Raw genomic sequence first — 19,590 nt, 5'->3', positions numbered from 1 at the left:
CCCTGTGAAGTGAAGGAGATCCAACTGAGGCAGCACCAGAGAACTCTCGAAAGAAGAACAAGGCTAGAGGAAGATCTGAGACAAAGAAATCTGACTTTTACCAGAGCTGACCAGAGGAAAGCACAAACACAGTCCCCCACTACCACAAATATGCAGTCGAGTTTCCCACATTTGGGAAAATCACAGGGGTCAGCATACCCAGAATGCAATGAATGAACCTCACCCTGGGAGAACAATCTTCATGACCATGGTATCTCCTATGCAAAATAAGTATGATTTGGGATAGGGCTGGTGAGGGCCGCTGCTCAGGCACATCTCTGTCAAGTAAAGGAGATTCAACTGAGGCAGCACAAGGGAACTCTCATCTGGGGACAACAACTGCAGGGAGACCACATCTTTTCAGATGAACATGGGAGGGCGGAAGGCTGCCTAATACTGAAGCACCATCAAATATCAAACCATATGCAACAACTAGTACAAGCACTCCTGGGGGAAGGTCTGCAGCAGACGGATTTGCATACGGTGATGTTATCCAAGCAGTGGGCCAAAGTTGACTGGAACCCTCATCTGCATATGAAAAGAGAAAAGGGGCATGCAGGGCATGGCGGCCTTTTGCAGTGCTTGGATGACCCCTAGTTCGCATTAAACACCCCCACCCTCCTTTGGTGTGGGGCTCATGTTGGCCATGCCCCATCCCCTGAAGCACTCAAGCTGATTTCTTGCAGCAGCTGGGCACTGTAACAGCTCCAGAGCTGTTCTGTAAGGCAAGTAAAAGGGTGTGGGCCCTGCAGCACCACCTGTTGTTCGCATTGTGCGTTGGAAGGCACAAATTAAGCAGACGGGAGGAGAAGTCAGGATAGTGCGCAAGGGCATACTTTTCTCTTAGTCCGGGGGCAAGGCTTCAAAATGGGGTCTGCAACGGAGGAGACACAGGGGGCGTGGTCACAGCAGCTTTTCTCTACAGCCTGCACCAGCAGGAGCCTACACCATTTTTTATGATCACGCTGAACTGCAGTGCGACTGCAATTACAGCATGGTCAAGAAGGGAGGCGTCATGCTGGGTGGCCATGCCCTGTCACTGTGCAGGAGCCAGCACAGCTCACACACTAGTCCCCGGGTGCAGCCCCCAACCCCCGGGACACCCGGAGCAACAAAATGTAGATTCAGGCCACCAGGCCACGCCCCTACCTATGAAACCATGCCTCCTTTTTACCATTGCGCTGTTTATCTGCGCGCACTGCATTACAATCTCCCTTGCCACCTCTCTGGGTGTCACCAGTGATAGTGACACCTCTGCCATGCTTGTAGCAGCTGGTCCTAAGATCTACGCCTCAAGCCCTGAGTGTTTGCCCTTGTGACTTGTTGATCATCATAGCGAAGCAGATGCTTACAGAAAACTGCAGGGGCTTAGATTGAAAATAAAAAAATTGATGGGTATAAGGTAGAGAGGAGCGGGTTCGGTTCTCCGAGAACCGAATTCCCCACGAACTCCACGTGGTTTACACTGGTCCGAGGCAGGCTCGGTTGTTCCCGCCTGACTCGGAAAACCTGAACAAGGGAAAATGTCATCATCCCGCTGTCGGATTCTTGCGAGATTCGGAATCCATATAAAGAGCTGCGCGTTGCTGCCATTTTTACTCGTGCATTGAAGAGAGAGCGGAGAGGACGTGGCTATGTTCTCTCAGTGGAAATCTCAATATCAGTGCTCAGTATCAGTGGTTACTTATTGCTGCTCAGTAATACTAGTAGTGTGTCTCTCCTGCTCAGTGTCAGTTCTCAGTAGTATCCTCATCAGTGCTCAGTATCACTGCTCATTGTCTTGTGCTGCATTGTGGTGCTCAGCATACTACAGTACATTACTAATAGTCCAGTGCTGCATCTTGCTGCTCAGTGTCAGTTCTAGTATCCTCATCAGTGCTCACTATCACTGCTCATTGCATTGTGGTGTTCTGTATACTACAGTAACATAGTAATATAGTATATATAGAGGAGCGGGTTCGGTTCTCCGAGAACCGAATTCCCGACGAACTCCACGTGGTTTACACTGGTCCGAGGCAGGCTCGGTTGTTCCCGCCTGACTCGGAAAACCTGAACAAGGGAAAATGTCATCATCCCGCTGTCGGATTCTCGCGAGATTCGGATTCCATATAAAGAGCTGCGCGTTGCCGCCATTTTTACTCGTGCATTGAAGAGAGAGCGGAGAGGACGTGGCTATGTTCTCTCAGTGGAAATCTCAATATCAGTGCCCAGTATCAGTGGTTACTTATTGCTGCTCAGTAATACTAGTAGTGTGTCTCTCCTGCTCAGTGTCAGTTCTCAGTAGTATCCTCATCAGTGCTCAGTATCACTGCTCATTGTCTTGTGCTGCATTGTGGTGCTCAGCATACAACAGTACATTACTAATAGTCCAGTGCTGCATCTTGCTGCTCATGTTGGCTATGCCCCAGCCCCTGAAGCATTCAAGCTGATTTCTTGCAGCAGCTGGGCACTGTAACAGCTCCAGAGCTGCTCTGTAAGGCAAGTAAAAGGGTGTTGGCCCTGCAGCACTACCTGTAGTTTGCATTGTGCGTTGGAAGGCACAAAGTAAGCAGACAGGAGAAGTCAGGAGAGTGCACAAGGGCATAGAAGGCAGGGGCTCAAGAAAAGAGAAGTGGAAACAGACAGCAAACTAGGCTGGAGAGAGACCTGAGACAAAGAGATCTGAATTATACGAGTAGCCGACCAGAGGAAACACAAATTATGCAGTCAAGTGTCCCACATTTGGGGAAATCGTAGGAGCAGCACACCCAGAGTGCAATGGGTGAGCCTTGCCCTGGTAGAAGCACCTTCCTGATCATAGTATCTCACTTGGCAGGTAAGTAGGAGTTGGGCTTGAGCTGGGGAGGGTCGCTGCTCGGGCACCCCCCTGTCAAGTGAAGGAGATCCAACTGAGGCAGCACAAGGAAACTCTCGAAAAAAGAACAAGGCTAGAGGAAGATCTGAGACAAAGAAATCTGACTTTTACCAGAGCTGACCAGAGGAAAGCACAAACACAGTCCCCCACTACCACAAATAATGCAGTCGAGTTTCCCACATTTGGGGAAATCACAGGGGTCAGCATACCCAGAATGCAATGAATGAACCTCACCCTGGGAGAACAATCTTCATGACCATGGTATCTCCTATGCAAAATAAGTATGATTTGGGATAGGGCTGGGGAGGGCCGCTGCTCAGGCACATCTCTGTCAAGTAAAGGAGATTCAACTGAGGCAGCACAAGGGAACTCTCATCTGGGGACAACAACTGCAGGGAGAACACATATTTTCAGATGAACATGGGAGAGCAGAAGGCTGCCTAATACTGAAGCACCCCAAACAACAAACCAAATGCAACAACTAGTACAAGCATTCCTGGGGGAAGGTCTGCAGAAGACGGATTTGCATACGGTGATGTCATCCAAGCAGTGGGCCAAAGTTGGCTGGAACCCTCATCTGCATATGAAAAGAGAAAAGGGGTATGCAGGGCATGGCGGCCTTTTGCGGCGCTTGGATGACCCTTAGTTCGCATTAAACACCTCCACCCTCCGTCGGTGTGGGGCTCATGTTGGCTATGCCCCAGCCCCTGAAGCATTCAAGCTGATTTCTTGCAGCAGCTGGGCACTGTAACAGCTCCAGAGCTGCTCTGAAAGGCAAGTAAAAGGGTGTGGGCCCTGCAGCACTACCTGTAGTTTGTATTGTGCGTTGGAAGGCACAAAGTAAGCAGACAGGAGAAGTCAGGAGAGTGCACAAGGGCATAGAAGGCAGCGGCTCAAGAAAAGAGAAGTGGAAACAGACAGCAAACTAGGCTGGAGAGAGACCTGAGACAAAGAGATCTGAATTATACGAGTAGCCGACTAGAGGAAACACAAATTATGCAGTCAAGTGTCCCACATTTGGGGAAATCGTAGGAGCAGCACACCCAGAGTGCAATGGGTGAGCCTTGCCCTGGGAGAAGCACCTTCATGATCATAGTATCTCACCTGGCAGGTAAGTAGGAGTTGGGCTAGAGATGGGGAGGGTCGCTGCTCGGGCACCCCCCTGTCAAGTGAAGGAGATCCAACTGAGGCAGCACAAGGAAACTCTCGAAAAAAGAACAAGGCTAGAGGAAGATCTGAGACAAAGAAATCTGTATTTTACCAGAGCTGACCAGAGGAAAGCACAAACACAGTCCCCCACTACCACAATTAATGCAGTCGAGTTTCCCACATTTGGGGAAATCACAGGGGTCAGCATACCCATAATGCAATGAATGAACCTCACCCTGGGAGAACAATCTTCATGACCATGGAAACTCCTATGCAAAATAAGTATGATTTGGGATAGGGCTGGGGAGGGCCGCTGCTCAGGCACATCTCTGTCAAGTAATGGAGATTCAACTGAGGCAGCACAAGGGAACTCTCATCTGGGGACAACAACTGCAGGGAGAACACATATTTTCAGATGAACATGGGAGGGCAGAAGGCTGCCTAATACTGAAGCACCCCCAAACAACAAACCAAATGTAACAACTAGTAAAAGCATTCCTGGGAGAAGGTCTGCAGAAGACGGATTTGCATACGGTGATGTCATCCAAGCAGTGGGCCAAAGTTGGCTGGAACCCTCATCTGCATATGAAAAGAGAAAAGGGTTATGCAGGGCATGGCGGCCTTTTGCGGTGCTTGAATGACCCCTAGTTCGCATTAAATACCTCCACCCTCCTTCGGTGTGGGGCTCATGTTGGCTATGCCCCAGCCCCTGAAGCATTCAAGCTGATTTCTTGCAGAAGCTGGGCACTGTAACAGCTCCAGAGCTGCTCTGTACGGCAAGTAAAAGAGTGTGGGCCCTGCAGCACTACCTGTAGTTCGCATTGTGCGTTGGAAGGCACAAAGTAAGCAGACGGGAGAAGTCAGGATAGTGCGCAAGGGCATAGAAGGGAGCGGCTCAAGAAAACAGAAGTGGAAACAGACAGCAAACTAGGCTGGAGAGAGACCTGAGACAAAGAGATCTGAATTATACGAGAGCCGACCAGGGGAAACACAATTTATGCAGTCAAGTTTCCCACATTTGGGGAAATCGCAGGAGCAGCACACCCAGAGTGCAATGGGTGAGCCTTGCCCTGGGAGAACAATCTTTATGACCATGGTATCTCATATGCAAAATAAGTATGATTTGAGATAGGGCTGGGGAGGGCCGCTGCTCAGGCACATCTCTGTCAAGTAAAGGAGATTCAACTGAGGCAGCACAAGGGAACTCTCATCTGGGGACAACAACTGCCGGGAGAACACATATTTTCAGATGAACATGGGAGGGCAGAAGGCTGCCTAATACTGAAGCACGCCCAAACAACAAACCAAATGCAACAACTAGTACAAGCATTCCTGGGAGAAGGTCTGCAGAAGACGGATTTGCATACGGTGATGTCATCCAAGCAGTGGGCCAAAGTTGGCTGGAACCCTCATCTGCATATGTTGAAGATACAATTTGTGAATTGCATTTAACACTATCTCCCTTTCCTGGGGAGAAGATGGTAGGGCCGATTTGAAAAACCGGCGAGGAGGCACCTCTTCGAATTTCAGCTTGTAACCCTGAGAAACAATTTCTATTGCCTAGGGATCCACCTGCGAATGAACCCAGATGTGGCTGAAAACTCGAAGACGTGCCCCCAACTGGGCGGACTCCTTTAGCGGAGCCCAAGCGTCATGCAGTGGATTTTGTAGAGGCCGGGGAGGACTTCTGTTCCTGGGAACTAGCTGTGTTGTGCAGCTTCTTCCCTCTGCCCTTACCTCTGGCAAGAAAGGACGCACCTCGTACTTTCTTGTTTCTCTGTGATCGAAAGGACTGCATTTGATAATGTGGTGCTTTCTTAGGCTGTGAGGGAATATAAGGCAAAAAATTTGATTTACCAGCTGTAGCTGTGGAGACTAGGTCCGAGAGACCTTCCCCAAACAATTCCTCACCCCTGTAAGGTAAAACCTCCATATGCCTTTTTGAGTCGGCATCACCTGTCCATTGCCGGGTCCATAGGACTCGTCTAGCAGAAATCGACATAGCGTTTATTCTAGAACCCAGTAGACTAATGTCACTTTGAGCATCTCTCATATATAGGACAGCATCTTTTATATGCCCTATGGTCAATAACATAGCATCCTTATCTAGGGTCTCAATCTCTGCTGATAAGGTATCTGTCCATGCTGCCACCGCGCTACAACCCCGGCCGACGCAATTGCCGGTCTGAGTAAGGTACCAGAATGTGTGTAAATGGACTTTAGGGTAACCTCCTGCTTGCGGTCAGCAGGGTCCCTGATGGTAGCCGTATCCTGGGATGGCAGCGCTACCTTTTTGGATAAGCGTGTCAATGCTTTATCCACCCTAGGGGAGGATTCCCACCGTATCCTGTCCATTGGCGGGAAAGGATACGCCATAAGAATCCTTTTGGGAATCTGCAGCTTTTTGTCTGTAGATTCCCAAGCTTTTTCACATAATTCGTTCAACTCATGTGAGGGGGGAAAGGTTATCTCAGGTTTCTTTCCCTTATACATGTGTACCCTCGTGTCAGGGACAGGGGACTCTGTGATGTGCAAAACATCTTTTATTGCAATAATCATATATCGAATACATTTAGCCAATTTTGGCTGTAACTTTGCATCATCGTAGTCGACACTGGAGTCAGAATCTGTGTCGGTATCTGTGTCAACTATTTGGGATAGTGGGCGCTTTTGAGACCCCGAAGGTCCCTGCGACATAGGGACAGGCATGGGTTGACTCCCTGACTGTTCCCTAGCTTCAGCTTTGTCTAATATCTTGTGTAATAAGTTTACATTAGCACTTAAAACATTCCACATATCCATCCAGTCAGGTGTCGGCGTTGTCGATGGAGACACCACATTAATTTGCTCCTGCTCCTCTCTAGGAGAGCCTTCTACCTCAGACATGTCGACACACGTGTACCGACACACCATACACTCAGGGAATCCTCTTATCTGAGGACAGTTCCCCAACAAGGCCCTTTGGAGAGACAGAGAGAGAGAGTATGCCAGCACACACCCCAACGCTATATGACCCAGGAAAAAAACACAATAATTTTATGTTTACCCAGTAGCGCTGTATTTCCATATGCGCCTAATTATGTGCCCCCCTCCTCTTTAAGACCCTCTTTCTACCGTGGTATAAGCAGGGGAGAGTCCGTGGAGCTTCCCCTCAGCGGTGCTGTGGAGAAAATGGCGCTGGTGAGTGCTGAGGGAGAAGCCCCACCCCCTCAGCGACGGGCTTCTGTCCCGCTCAAATATAGTAAAAAAATGGCGGGGGCTCTTATATATATATACAGTGCCTAGCTGCATATATATTTATTTTGCCAAAGAGAGGTCTATATTGCTGCCCAGGGCGTCCCCCCTGCGCCCTTCACCCTTACACTGACTGCCGTGTGTGAGGTGTATTGGAGCAATGGAGCACAGCTTTACTGCTGTGCGTTACCTCAGTGAAGATCATGAAGTCTTCCGCCGCCTCTGAAGTCTTCTTTTCTTCTCATACTCACCCGGCTTCTAACTTCCGGCTCTGCGAGTGGGACGGCGGCGCGGCTCTGGGACGGACGGCGAGGGTGAGACCTGCGTACCGATCCCTCTGGAGCTAATGCTGTACAGTAGCCTAAGAAGCAGAGCCTATCAACTCACAGAAGTAGGTGTGCATCTCTCCCCTCCGCCCCTCGATGCAGGGAGTCTGTTGCCAGCAGGCTCCCTGAAAATAAAAAAATCTAACAAATATACTTTCTGTCAGGAAACTCAGGAGAGCTCCCTGAAAAGCACCCAGTCTCCTCTGGGCACAGTAGTAAACTGAGGTCTGGAGGAGGGGCATAAAGGGAGGAGCCAGTGCACACCCAGATCTAAAGTCTTTCTAAAAGTGCCCATGTCTCCTGCGGAGCCCGTCTATCCCCCATGGTCCTTACGGAGTCCCCAGCATCCTCTAGGACGTAAGAGAAAAATTATACTGGCAGAAAAATCCAATTGAGTGATTAAACAGCTCCAGAGCTGCTCTGTAAGGCAAGTAAAAGGGTGTGGGCCCTGCAGCACTACCTGTAGTTTGCATTGTGCATTGGAAGCCTAGTTTGCTGTCTGTTTCCACTTCTTTTTTCTTGAGCCCCTCCCGTCTATACCCTTGTGCACTATCCTGACTTCTCCTCCCGTCTGCTTCCTTTGTGCCTTCCAATGCACAATGCAAACTACAGGTAGTGCTGCAGGGCCCACACCCTTTTACTTGCCTTACAGAGCAGCTCTTGAGCTGTTACAGTGCCCAGCTGCTGCAAGAAATCAGCGTGAATGCTTCAGGGGCTGGGGCATGGCCAACATGAGCCCCACACCGAAGGAGGGTGGGGGTGTTTAATGCGAACTAGGGGTCTCGCACAATGCGAACTACAGGTAGTGCTGCAGGGCCCACACCCTTTTACTTGCCTTACAGAGCAGCTCTGGAGCTGTTACAGTGCCCAGCTGCTGCAAGAAATCAGCTTGAATCCTTCAGGGGCTGGGGCATAGCCAACATGAGCCCCACACCGACGGAGGGTGGAGGTGTTTAATGCGAACTAGGGGTCATCCAAGTGCCGCAAAAGGCCGCCATGCCCTGCACGCCCCTTTTCTCTTTTCATATGCAGACGAGGGTTGAAGCCAACTTTGACCCACTGCTTGGATGACATCGCCATATGCAAATCCATCTGCTGCAGGCCTTCCCCCAGGAATGCTTGCACTAGTTGTTGCATTTGGTTTGTTGTTTGGGGGTGCTTCAGTATTAGGCAGCCTTCTGCCCTCCCATGTTCATCTGAAAATATGTGTTCTCCCTGCAGTTGTTGTCCCCAGATGAGAGTTCCCTTGTGCTGCCTCAGTTGAATCTCCTTTACTTGACAGAGATGTGCCTGAGCAGCGGCCCTCCCCAGCCCTATCCCAAATCATACTTATTTTGCATAGGAGATACCATGGTCATGAAGACTGTTCTCCCAGGGTGCGGTTCATTCATTGCATTCTGGGTATGCTGACCCCTGTGATTTCCCCAAATGTGGGAAACTCGACTGCATTATTTAATGCGAACTAGGGGTCATCCAAGCACCGCAAAAGGCCGCCATGCCCTGCATACCCCTTTTCTCTTTTCATAAGCAGACGAGGTTTGAAGCCAACTTTGACCCACTGCTTGGATGACATCACTTGCTGCCTTTCCAATGAAGCAAGTTTAATTTAATAATAGGTGAAAAACCATCCCTACAAATGTGTTAATCAGATACTTGGCTTTGTGGACACTTTTCAGAGCACAAATTTGTTAGCATAAAAATAAAGCCAGAAAATGAAGAGCTGTTTAATCACTCAATTGGATTTTTCTGCCAGCATATTTCTTTTTCTCTGCAACCCACTGCTAAATTACATCAGAGATTACATCAGAGAAGGCCAGGTACCCTACACCATAACAGGGGGTTTGACATTTTGACTTGTCTACTTAAAGATCACCAAAATCTGATAACAAGGTCAATTAAGTCCCTGGGTGGGATTGAACCACCAACCTTTTGGTTAATAGCCTTACACACTAACTGATTGCGCCACAGCGACACTTTGCAAAAGTGCATACTGACAAAGGCTAATAAGCATTCATCTAGAACGATTCCTAGAAACATTTTAAAAAGTCAATAATGTGGAGAGTTTTTGTAAGATGTTTCTTCCATCAACCAATGAAGAAACACATTGGTACTTTCCCATGATGAGTGAGTGCTTCAGGATCTTTTGCACTTACATGTGCAGCAGAGTACTGTAATGGAAGCATGCTGGGTCCATAACCCAGAGGTAGGCAGATTGAAACTATCCTCTGCTATATGCATTTTTTTTGTTAATTAAAGTAATCCAAAACTGGGATTGATATTTTTGCTCTTTTATTTTTACTTAAAGTACAATAACTTTTACCATTTTAATTTGTTTTAATAGTATATTGACAGTATTGTTTTCTTTCAAAAATCCAATTAATTTTCTTTACCCGATTATTAAAATGGTAATTGACAAAAACAAACTACATTGTCACCAGAAGAGCAATACAAAATGTACAAGTGATATATTAAAATCATCTTTCCAGCTTGAATTTCAATGATGCATTGGGGCAACGATTTTGTGAGAAACATCTTCACCCTTAAATAAAGATTTTCTTAATTCCTTACCTGTGTGCTAATTAGATATCACCTTGTTTTTACATTAAATAGACTTCCACATGAGAAAACAGCAAAGATGCAGTGGCGTTAATGTTTCCTGGTGTCAACCTGTATTATTTCCGTAGATATTGAAATGAGGATGCATCTTGCTGCCTTTCCAATGAAGCAAGTTTAATTTAGTAATAGGTGAAAAACCATCCCTACAAAGATGTTAATCAGATACTTGGCTTTGTGGACACTTTTCAGAGAACAAATTTGTAATCATAAAAATAAAGCCAGAAAATGAAGAGCTGTTTAATCACTCAATTGGATTTTTCTGCCAGCATTTTTCTTTTTCTCTGCAACCCACTGCTAAATTGTGCTTCCTAGCTGTTTTTTTATAAAATCACTTAATCAAATCTAACTCTGATTACATCAGAGAAGGCCAGGTACCCTATACCATAAGAGGGGGTTTGCAATTTTGACTTGTCTACTTAAATATCACCAAAATCTGATCACAAGGTCAATTACGTCCCTGGGTGGGATTGAACCACCAACCTTTTGATAAATAGCTGAACACACTAACCGATTGCGCCACAGAGACACTTTGCAAAAAGCCCATACTGACAAAGACTAATAAGCATTCATCTAGAACGTTTACTAGAAAAACTTTAAAAAGTCAATAATCTGGAGAGTTTTTGTAAAATGTTTCTTCCAGCAACCAATGAAGAAACACATTGGTACTTTCGCATGATGAGTGAGTGCTTCAGGATCTCTTGCACTTACATGTGCAGCAGAGTACTGCAATGGAAGCATGCTGGGCCCATAACCCAGAGGTAGGCAGATTGAAACTATCCTTTGCTATATGAATTTTTTTTTTGTTCTTTAAAGTAATCCAAAACTGGGATTGATATTTTAGCTTTTATTTTTACTTAAAGTACAATAACTTTTACCATTTTAATTTGTTTTAATAGTATATTGACAGTATTGTTTTCTTTCAAAAATCCACTTAATTTTCTTTACCCTATTATTAAAATGGTAATTGACAAAAACAAACTACATTGTCACCATAAGAGCAATACAAAATGTACAAGTGATATATTAAAATCATCTTTCCAGCTTGAATTTCAATGATGCATTGGGGCAACGATTTTGTGAGAAACATCTTCACCCTTAAATAAAGATTTTCTTAATTCCTTACCTGTGTGCTAATTAGATATCACCTTGTTTTCACATTAAACAGACTTCCACATGAGAAAGCAGCAAGGATGCAGTGGCGTTAATGTTTCCTGGTGTCAACCTGTATTATTTCAGTAGATATTGAAATGAGGATGCATCTTGCTGCCTTTCCAATGAAGCAAGTTTAATTTAGTAATAGGTGAAAAACCATCCCTACAAATATGTTAATCAGATACTTGGCTTTGTGGACACTTTTCAGAGAACAAATTAGTTAGTATAAAAATAAAGCCAGAAAATGAAGAGCTGTTTAATCACTCAATTGGATTTTTCTGCCAGCATATTTCTTTTTCTCTGCAACCCACTGCCAAATTGTGCTTCCTAGCTGTTTTTATAAAATCACTGAATCAAATCTAACTCTGATTACATCAGAGAAGGCCAGGTACCCTACACCATAACAGGGGGTTTGAAATTTTGACTTGTCTACTTAAAGATCACCAAAATCTGATAACAAGGTCAATTAAGTCCCTGGGTGGGATTGAACAACCAACCTTTTGGTTAATAGCCTTACACACTAACTGATTGCGCCACAGCTACACTTTGCAAAAGCACATACTGACAAAGGCTAATAAGCATTCATCTAGAACGATTCCTAGAAACATTTTAAAAAGTCAATAATGTGGAGAGTTTTTGTAAGATGTTTCTTCCATCAACCAATGAAGAAACACATTGGTACTTTCCCATGATAAGTGAGTGCTTCAGGACCTCTTGCACTTACATGTGCAGCAGAGTACTGTAATGGAAGCATGCTGGGTCCATAACCCAGAGGTAGGCAGATTGAAACTATCCTCTGCTATATGCATTTTTTTTTGTTAATTAAAGTAATCCAAAACTGGGATTGATATTTTTGCTCTTTTATTTTTACTTAAAGTACAATAACTTTTACCATTTTAATTTGTTTTAAGAGTATATTGACAGTATTGTTTTCTTTCAAAAATCCACTTAATTTTCTTTACCCGATTATTAAAATGGTAATTGACAAAAACAAACTACATTGTCACCAGAAGAGCAATACAAAATGTACAAGTGATATATTAAAATCATCTTTCCAGCTTGAATTTCAATGATGCATTGGGGCAACGATTTTGTGAGAAACATCTTCACCCTTAAATAAAGATGTTCTTAATTCCTTACCTGTGTGCTAATTAGATATCACATTGTTTTCACATTAAACAGACTTCCACATGCGAAAGCAGCAAGGATGCAGTGGCGTTAATGTTTCCTGGTGTCAACCTGTATTATTTCAGTAGACATTGAAATGAAGATGCATCTTGCTGCCTTTCCAATGAAGCAAGTTTAATTTAGTAATAGGTGAAAAACCATCCCTACAAAGGTGTTAATCAGAGACTTGGCTTTGTGGACACTTTTCAGAGAACAAATTTGTTAGTATAAAAATAAAGCCAGAAAATGAAGAGCTGTTTAATCACTCAATTGGATTTTTCTGCCAGCATATTTCTTTTTCTCTGCAACCCACTGCTAAATTGTTCTTCCTAGCTGTTTTTATAAAATCACTGAATCAAATCTTACTCTGATTACATTAGAGAAGGCCAGGTACCCTACACCATAACAGGGGGTTTGAAATTTTGACTTGTCTACTTAAAGATCACCAAAATCTGATAACAAGGTCAATTAAGTCCCTGGGTGGGATTGAACCACCAACCTTTTGGTTAATAGCCTTACACACTAACTGCTTGCGCCACAGCGACACTTTGCAAAAGAACATACTGACAAAGGCTAATAAGCATTCATCTAGAACGATTCCTAGAAACATTTTAAAAAGTCAATAATGTGGAGAGTTTTTGTAAGATGTTTCTTCCATCAACCTATGAAGAAACACATTGGTACTTTCCCATGATGAGTGAGTGCTTCAGGATCTCTTGCACTTACATGTGCAGCAGAGTACTGTAATGGAAGCATGCTGGGTCCATAACCCAGAGGTAGGCAGATTGAAACTATCCTCTGCTATATGCATTTTTTTTTGTTAATTAAAGTAATCCAAAACTGGGATTGATATTTTTGCTCTTTTATTTTTACTTAAAGTACAATAACTTTTACCATTTTAATTTGTTTTAATAGTATATTGACAGTATTGTTTTCTTTCAAAAATCCTATTAATTTTCTTTACCCGATTATTAAAATGGTAATTGACAAAAACAAACTACATTGTCACCAGAAGAGCAATACAAAATGTACAAGTGATATATTAAAATCATCTTTCCAGCTTGAATTTCAATGATGCATTGGGGCAACGATTTTGTGAGAAACATCTTCACCCTTAAATAAAGATGTTCTTAATTCCTTACCTGTGTGCTAATTAGATATCACCTTGTTTTCACATTAAACAGACTTCCACATGAGAAAACAGCAAAGATGCAGTGGCGTTAATGTTTCCTGGTGTCAACCTGTATTATTTCCGTAGATATTGAAATGAGGATGCATCTTGCTGCCTTTCCAATGAAGCAAGTTTAATTTAGTAATAGGTGAAAAACCATCCCTACAAAGATGTTAATCAGATACTTGGCTATGTGGACACTTTTCAGAGAACAAATTTGTTATCATAAAAATAAAGCCAGAAAATGAAGAGCTGTTTAATCACTCAATTGGATTTTTCTGCCAGCATTTTTCTTTTTCTCTGCAACCCACTGCTAAATTGTGCTTCCTAGCTGTTTTTTTATAAAATCACTTAATCAAATCTAACTCTGATTACATCAGAGAAGGCCAGGTACCCTACACCATAAGAGGGGGTTTGCAATTTTGACTTGTCTACTTAAATATTACCAAAATCTGATCACAAGGTCAATTACGTCCCTGGATGGGATTGAACCACCAACCTTTTGATTAATAGCTGAACACACTAACCGATTGCGCCACAGAGACACTTTGTGAAAAATACATACTGACAAAGACTAATAAGCATTCATCTAGAACGTTTCCTAGAAAAACTTTAAAAAGTCAATAATCTGGAGAGTTTTTGTAAGATGTTTCTTCCAGCAACCAATGAAGAAACACATTGGTACTTTCGCATGATGAGTGAGTGCTTCAGGATCTCTTGCACTTACATGTGCAGCAGAGTACTGCAATGGAAGCATGCTGGGCCCATAACCCAGAGGTAGGCAGATTGAAACTATCCTTTGCTATATGCATTTTTTTTTTGTTCATTAAAGTAATCCAAAACTGGGATTGATATTTTAGCTTTTATTTTTACTTAAAGTACAATAACTTTTACCATTTTAATTTGTTTTAATAGTATATTGACAGTATTGTTTTCTTTCAAAAATCCAATTAATTTTCTTTACCCGATTATTAAAATGGTAATTGACAAAAACAAACTACATTGTCACCAGAAGAGCAATACAAAATGTACAAGTGATATATTAAAATCATCTTTCCAGCTTGAATTTCAATGATGCATTGGGGCAACGATTTTGTGAGAAACATCTTCACCCTTAAATAAAGATTTTCTTAATTCCTTACCTGTGTGCTAATTAGATATCACCTTGTTTTCACATTAAACAGACTTCCACATGAGAAAGCAGCAAGGATGCAGTGGCGTTAATGTTTCCTGGTGTCAACCTGTATTATTTCAGTAGATATTGAAATGAGGATGCATCTTGCTGCCTTTCCAATGAAGCAAGTTTAATTTAGTAATAGGTGAAAAACCATCCCTACAAATATGTTAATCAGATACTTGGCTTTGTGGACACTTTTCAGAGAACAAATTCGTTAGCATAAAAATAAAGCCAGAAAATGAAGAGCTGTTTAATCACTCAATTGGATTTTTCTGCCAGCATATTTCTTTTTCTATGCAACCCACTGCTAAATTGTGCTTCCTAGCTGTTTTTTTTATAAAATCACTGATTCAAATCTAACTCTGATTACATCAGAGTAGGCCAGGTACCCTACACCATAAGAAGGGGGTTTGAAATTTTGACTTGTCTACTTAAAGATCACCAAAATCTGATAACAAGGTCAATTACATCCCTGGGTGGGATTGAACCACCAACCCTTTGATTAATAACCAAACACACTAACAGATTGCGCCACAGAGACACTTTACAAACGTACATACTGACAAAGGCTAATAAGCATTCATCTAGAACGTTTCCTAGAAAAACTTTAAAAAGTCAATAATCTGGAGAGTTTTTGTAAGATGTTTCTTCCATCAACCAACGAAGAAACACATTGGTACTTTCCCATGATGAGTGAGTGCTTCAGGATCTCTTGCACTTACATGTGCAGCAGAGTACTGCAATGGAAAAATGCTGGGCCCATAACCCAGAGGTAGGCAGATTGAAACTATCCTCTGCTATATGCATTTTTTTTTTGTTAATTAAAGTAATCCAAAACTGGGATTGATATTTTTGCTCTTTTATTTTTACTTAAAGTGCAATAACTTTTACCATTTTAATTTGTTTTAATAGTATATTGACAGTATTGTTTTCTTTCAAAAATCCACTTAATTTTCTTTACCCTATTATTAAAATGGTAATTGACAAAAACAAACTACATTGTCACCAGAAGAGCAATACAAAATGTACAAGTGATATATTAAAATCATCTTTCCAGCTTGAATTTCAATGATGCATTGGGGTAACGATTTTGTGAGAAACACCTTCACCCTTAAATAAAGATTTTCTTAATTCCTTACCTGTGTGCTAATTAGATATCACCTTGTTTTCACATTAAACAGACTTCAACATGCGAAAGCAGCAAGGATGCAGTGGCGTTAATGTTTCCTGGTGTCAACCTGTATTATTTCAGTAGACATTGAAATGAGGATGCATCTTGCTGCCTTTCCAATGAAGCAAGTTTAATTTAGTAATAGGTGAAAAACCATCCCTACAAAGGTGTTAATCAGAGACTTGGCTTTGTGGACACTTTTCAGAGAACAAATTTGTTAGCATAAAAATAAAGCCAGAAAATAAAGAGCTGTTTAATCACTCAATTGGATTTTTTTGCCAGCATATTTCTTTTTCTCTGCAACCCACTGCTAAATTGTGCTTCCTAGCTGTTTTTATAAAATCACTGAATCAAATCTAACTCTGATTACATCAGAGAAGGCCAGGTACCCTACACCATAACAGGGGGTTTGAAATTTTGACTTGTCTACTTAAAGATCACCAAAATCTGATAATAAGGTCAATTACGTCCCTGGGTGGGATTGAACCACCAACCTTTTGGTTAATAACCATACACACTAACTGATTGCGCCACAGCGACACTTTGCAAAAGTACATACTGACAAAGGCTAATAAGCATTCATCTAGAACGTTTCCTAGAAACATTTTAAAAAGTCAATAATGTGGAGAGTTTTTGTAAGATGTTTCTTCCATCAACCAATGAAGAAACACATTGGTACTTTCCCATGATAAGTGAGTGCTTCAGGACCTCTTGCACTTACATGTGCAGCAGAGTACTGTAATGGAAGCATGCTGGGTCCATAACCCAGAGGTAGGCAGATTGAAACTATCCTCTGCTATATGCATTTTTTTTTGTTAATTAAAGTAATCCAAAACTGGGATTGATATTTTTGCTCTTTTATTTTTACTTAAAGTACAATAACTTTTACCATTTTAATTTGTTTTAATAGTATATTGACAGTATTGTTTTCTTTCAAAAATCCAATTAATTTTCTTTACCCGATTATTAAAATGGTAATTGACAAAAACAAACTACATTGTCACCAGAAGAGCAATACAAAATGTACAAGTGATATATTAAAATCATCTTTCCAGCTTGAATTTCAATGATGCATTGGGGCAACGATTTTGTGAGAAGCATCTTCACCCTTAAATAAAGATTTTCTTAATTCCTTACCTGTGTGCTAATTAGATATCACCTTGTTTTCACATTAAACAGACTTCCACATGAGAAAGCAGCAAGGATGCAGAGGCGTTAATGTTTCCTGGTGTCAACCTGTATTATTTCTGTAGATATTGAAATGAGGATGCATCTTGCTGCCTTTCCAATGAAGGAAGTTTAATTTAGTAATAGGTGAAAAACCATCCCTACAAAGGTGTTAATCAGAGACTTGGCTTTGTGGACACTTTTCAGAGAACAAATTTGTTAGCATAAAAATAAAGCCAGAAAATGAAGAGCTGTTTAATCACTCAATTGGATTTTTTTGCCAGCATATTTCTTTTTCTCTGCAACCCACTGCTAATTTGTGCTTCCTAGCTGTTTTTATAAAATCACTGAATCAAATCTAACTCTGATTACATCAGAGAAGGCCAGGTACCCTACACCATAAGAGGGGGTTTGAAATTTTGACTTGTCTACATAAAGATCACCAAAATCTGATAACAAGGTCAATTACGTCCCTGGGTGGGATTGAACCACCAACCTTTTGGTTAATAGCCTTACACACTAACTGATTGCGCCACAGCGACACTTTGCAAAAGCATATACTGAAAAAGGCTAATAAGCATTCATCTAGAACGTTTCCTAGAAACATTTTAAAAAGTCATTAATGTGGAGAATTTTTGTAAGATGTTTCTTCCATCAACCAATGAAGAAACACATTGGTACTTTCCCATGATGAGTGAGTGCTTCAGGATCTCTTGCACTTACATGTGCAGCAGAGTACTGTAATGGAAGCATGCTGGGTCCATAACCCAGAGGTAGGCAGATTGAAACTATCCTCTGCTATATGCATTTTTTTTGTTAATTAAAGTAATCCAAAACTGGGATTGACATTTTTGCTCTTTTATTTTTACTTAAAGTACAATAACTTTTACCATTTTAATTTGTTTTAATAGTATATTGACAGTATTGTTTTCTTTCAAAAATTCACTTAATTTTCTTTTCTGTGTGCTAATTAGATATCACCTTGTTTTCACATTAAATAGACTTCCACATGAGAAAGCAGCAAGGATGCAGTGGCGTTAATGTTTCCTGGTGGTAGTGGGGGACTGTGTTTGTGCTTTCCTCTGGTCAGCTCTGGTAAAAGTCAGATTTCTTTGTCTCAGATCTTCCTCTAGCCTTGTTCTTCTTTCGAGAGTTCCCTTGTGCTGCCTCAGTTGGATCTCCTTCACTTGACAGGGGCGTACCCGAGCAGCGACCCTCCCCAGCACTAGCCCAACTCCTACTTACCTGCCAGGTGAGATACTATGATCATGAAGGTGCTTCTCCCAGGGCAAGGCTCACCCATTGCACTCTGGGTGTGCTGCTCCTGCGATTTCCCCAAATGTGGGAAACTTGACTGCATAATTTGTGTTTCCCCTGGTCGGCTCTCGTATAATTCAGATCTCTTTGTCTCAGGTCTCTCTCCAGCCTAGTTTGCTGTCTGTTTCCACTTCTCTTTTCTTAAACCGCTCCCTTCTATGCCCTTGCGCACCTTAATTAAATCTAACTCTGATTACGTCAGAGAAGGCCAGGTACCCTACACCATAAGAGGGGGTTTGAAATTTTGACTTGTCTACTTAAAGATCACCAAAATCTGATCACAAGGTCAATTACATCACTGGGTGGGAACCTTTTGGTTAATAGCCCATGTAAGTGCAAGAGATCCTGAAGCACTCACTCATCATGGGAAAGTACTAATGTGTTTCTTACAAAAATTCTCCAGATTATTGACTTTTTAAAGTTTTTCTAGGAAACGTTCTAGATGAATGCTTATTAGCCTTTGTCAGTATGTACTTTTGCAAAGTGTCGCTGTGGCGCAATCAGTTAGTGTGTATGGCTATTAACCTAAAGGTTGGTGATTCAATCCCACCCAGGGACGTAATTGACCTTGTTATCAGATTTTGGTGATCTTTAAGTAGACAAGTCAAAATTTCAAACCCCCTCTTATTGTGTAGGGTACCCAGCCTTCTCTGATGTAATCAGAGTTAGATTTGATTAAGTGATTTTATAAAAAACAGCTAGGAAGAACAATTTAGCAGTGGGTTGCAGAGAAAAAAAATTATGCTGGCAGAAAAGTCCAATTGAGTGATTAAACAGCTCTTCATTTTCTGATTTTATGTTTATGCTAACAAATTTGCTCTCTGAAAAGTGTCCACAAAGCCAAGTCTCTGATTAACACCTTTGTAGGAATGGTTTTTCACCTATTACTGAATTAAACTTGCTTCATTGGAAAGGCAGCAAGATGCATCCTCATTTCAATGTCTACTGAAATAATACAGGTTGACACCAGGAAACATAAACGTCACTGCATCCTTGCTGCTTCCTCATGGGGAAGTCTGTTTAATGTGAAAACAAGGTGATATCTAATCA

At 42.2% G+C, this 19,590-nt stretch overlaps 7 non-coding genes and 1 pseudogene across 7 annotated transcripts; 2 read left to right on the top strand and 6 right to left on the bottom strand.

Moving 5' to 3' along the window:
• Positions 1 to 111: 111 nt before the first annotated feature.
• LOC134982611 (U1 spliceosomal RNA) lies at positions 112 to 274 on the bottom strand. Its single transcript, XR_010191291.1, has one exon. It is a non-coding gene; the product is annotated as a U1 spliceosomal RNA (small nuclear RNA).
• Positions 275 to 2,698: 2,424 nt separating this feature from the next.
• Positions 2,699 to 2,862, bottom strand: LOC134982275 (U1 spliceosomal RNA). The gene has a single exon (XR_010191006.1). It is a non-coding gene; the product is annotated as a U1 spliceosomal RNA (small nuclear RNA).
• A 152-nt stretch (positions 2,863 to 3,014) lies between these two features.
• LOC134982562 (U1 spliceosomal RNA) lies at positions 3,015 to 3,178 on the bottom strand. Its single transcript, XR_010191247.1, has one exon. It is a non-coding gene; the product is annotated as a U1 spliceosomal RNA (small nuclear RNA).
• Positions 3,179 to 3,848: 670 nt separating this feature from the next.
• Positions 3,849 to 4,012, bottom strand: LOC134982963 (U1 spliceosomal RNA). Its single transcript, XR_010191578.1, has one exon. It is a non-coding gene; the product is annotated as a U1 spliceosomal RNA (small nuclear RNA).
• A 152-nt stretch (positions 4,013 to 4,164) lies between these two features.
• LOC134982646 (U1 spliceosomal RNA) lies at positions 4,165 to 4,328 on the bottom strand. The gene has a single exon (XR_010191322.1). It is a non-coding gene; the product is annotated as a U1 spliceosomal RNA (small nuclear RNA).
• Positions 4,329 to 4,999: 671 nt separating this feature from the next.
• LOC134982286 (U1 spliceosomal RNA) lies at positions 5,000 to 5,162 on the bottom strand. The gene has a single exon (XR_010191016.1). It is a non-coding gene; the product is annotated as a U1 spliceosomal RNA (small nuclear RNA).
• Positions 5,163 to 8,927: 3,765 nt separating this feature from the next.
• On the top strand, positions 8,928 to 9,106 carry LOC134982299 (U1 spliceosomal RNA; annotated as a pseudogene).
• Positions 9,107 to 18,460: 9,354 nt separating this feature from the next.
• On the top strand, positions 18,461 to 18,623 carry LOC134982818 (U1 spliceosomal RNA). Its single transcript, XR_010191481.1, has one exon. It is a non-coding gene; the product is annotated as a U1 spliceosomal RNA (small nuclear RNA).
• Positions 18,624 to 19,590: the final 967 nt, after the last annotated feature.

Source organism: Pseudophryne corroboree (assembly GCF_028390025.1).
Source record: "Pseudophryne corroboree isolate aPseCor3 chromosome 12 unlocalized genomic scaffold, aPseCor3.hap2 SUPER_12_unloc_1, whole genome shotgun sequence".
NCBI classification, from domain to species: domain Eukaryota; kingdom Metazoa; phylum Chordata; class Amphibia; order Anura; family Myobatrachidae; genus Pseudophryne; species Pseudophryne corroboree.
This window is presented reverse-complemented; position numbering and strand designations above follow the sequence as displayed.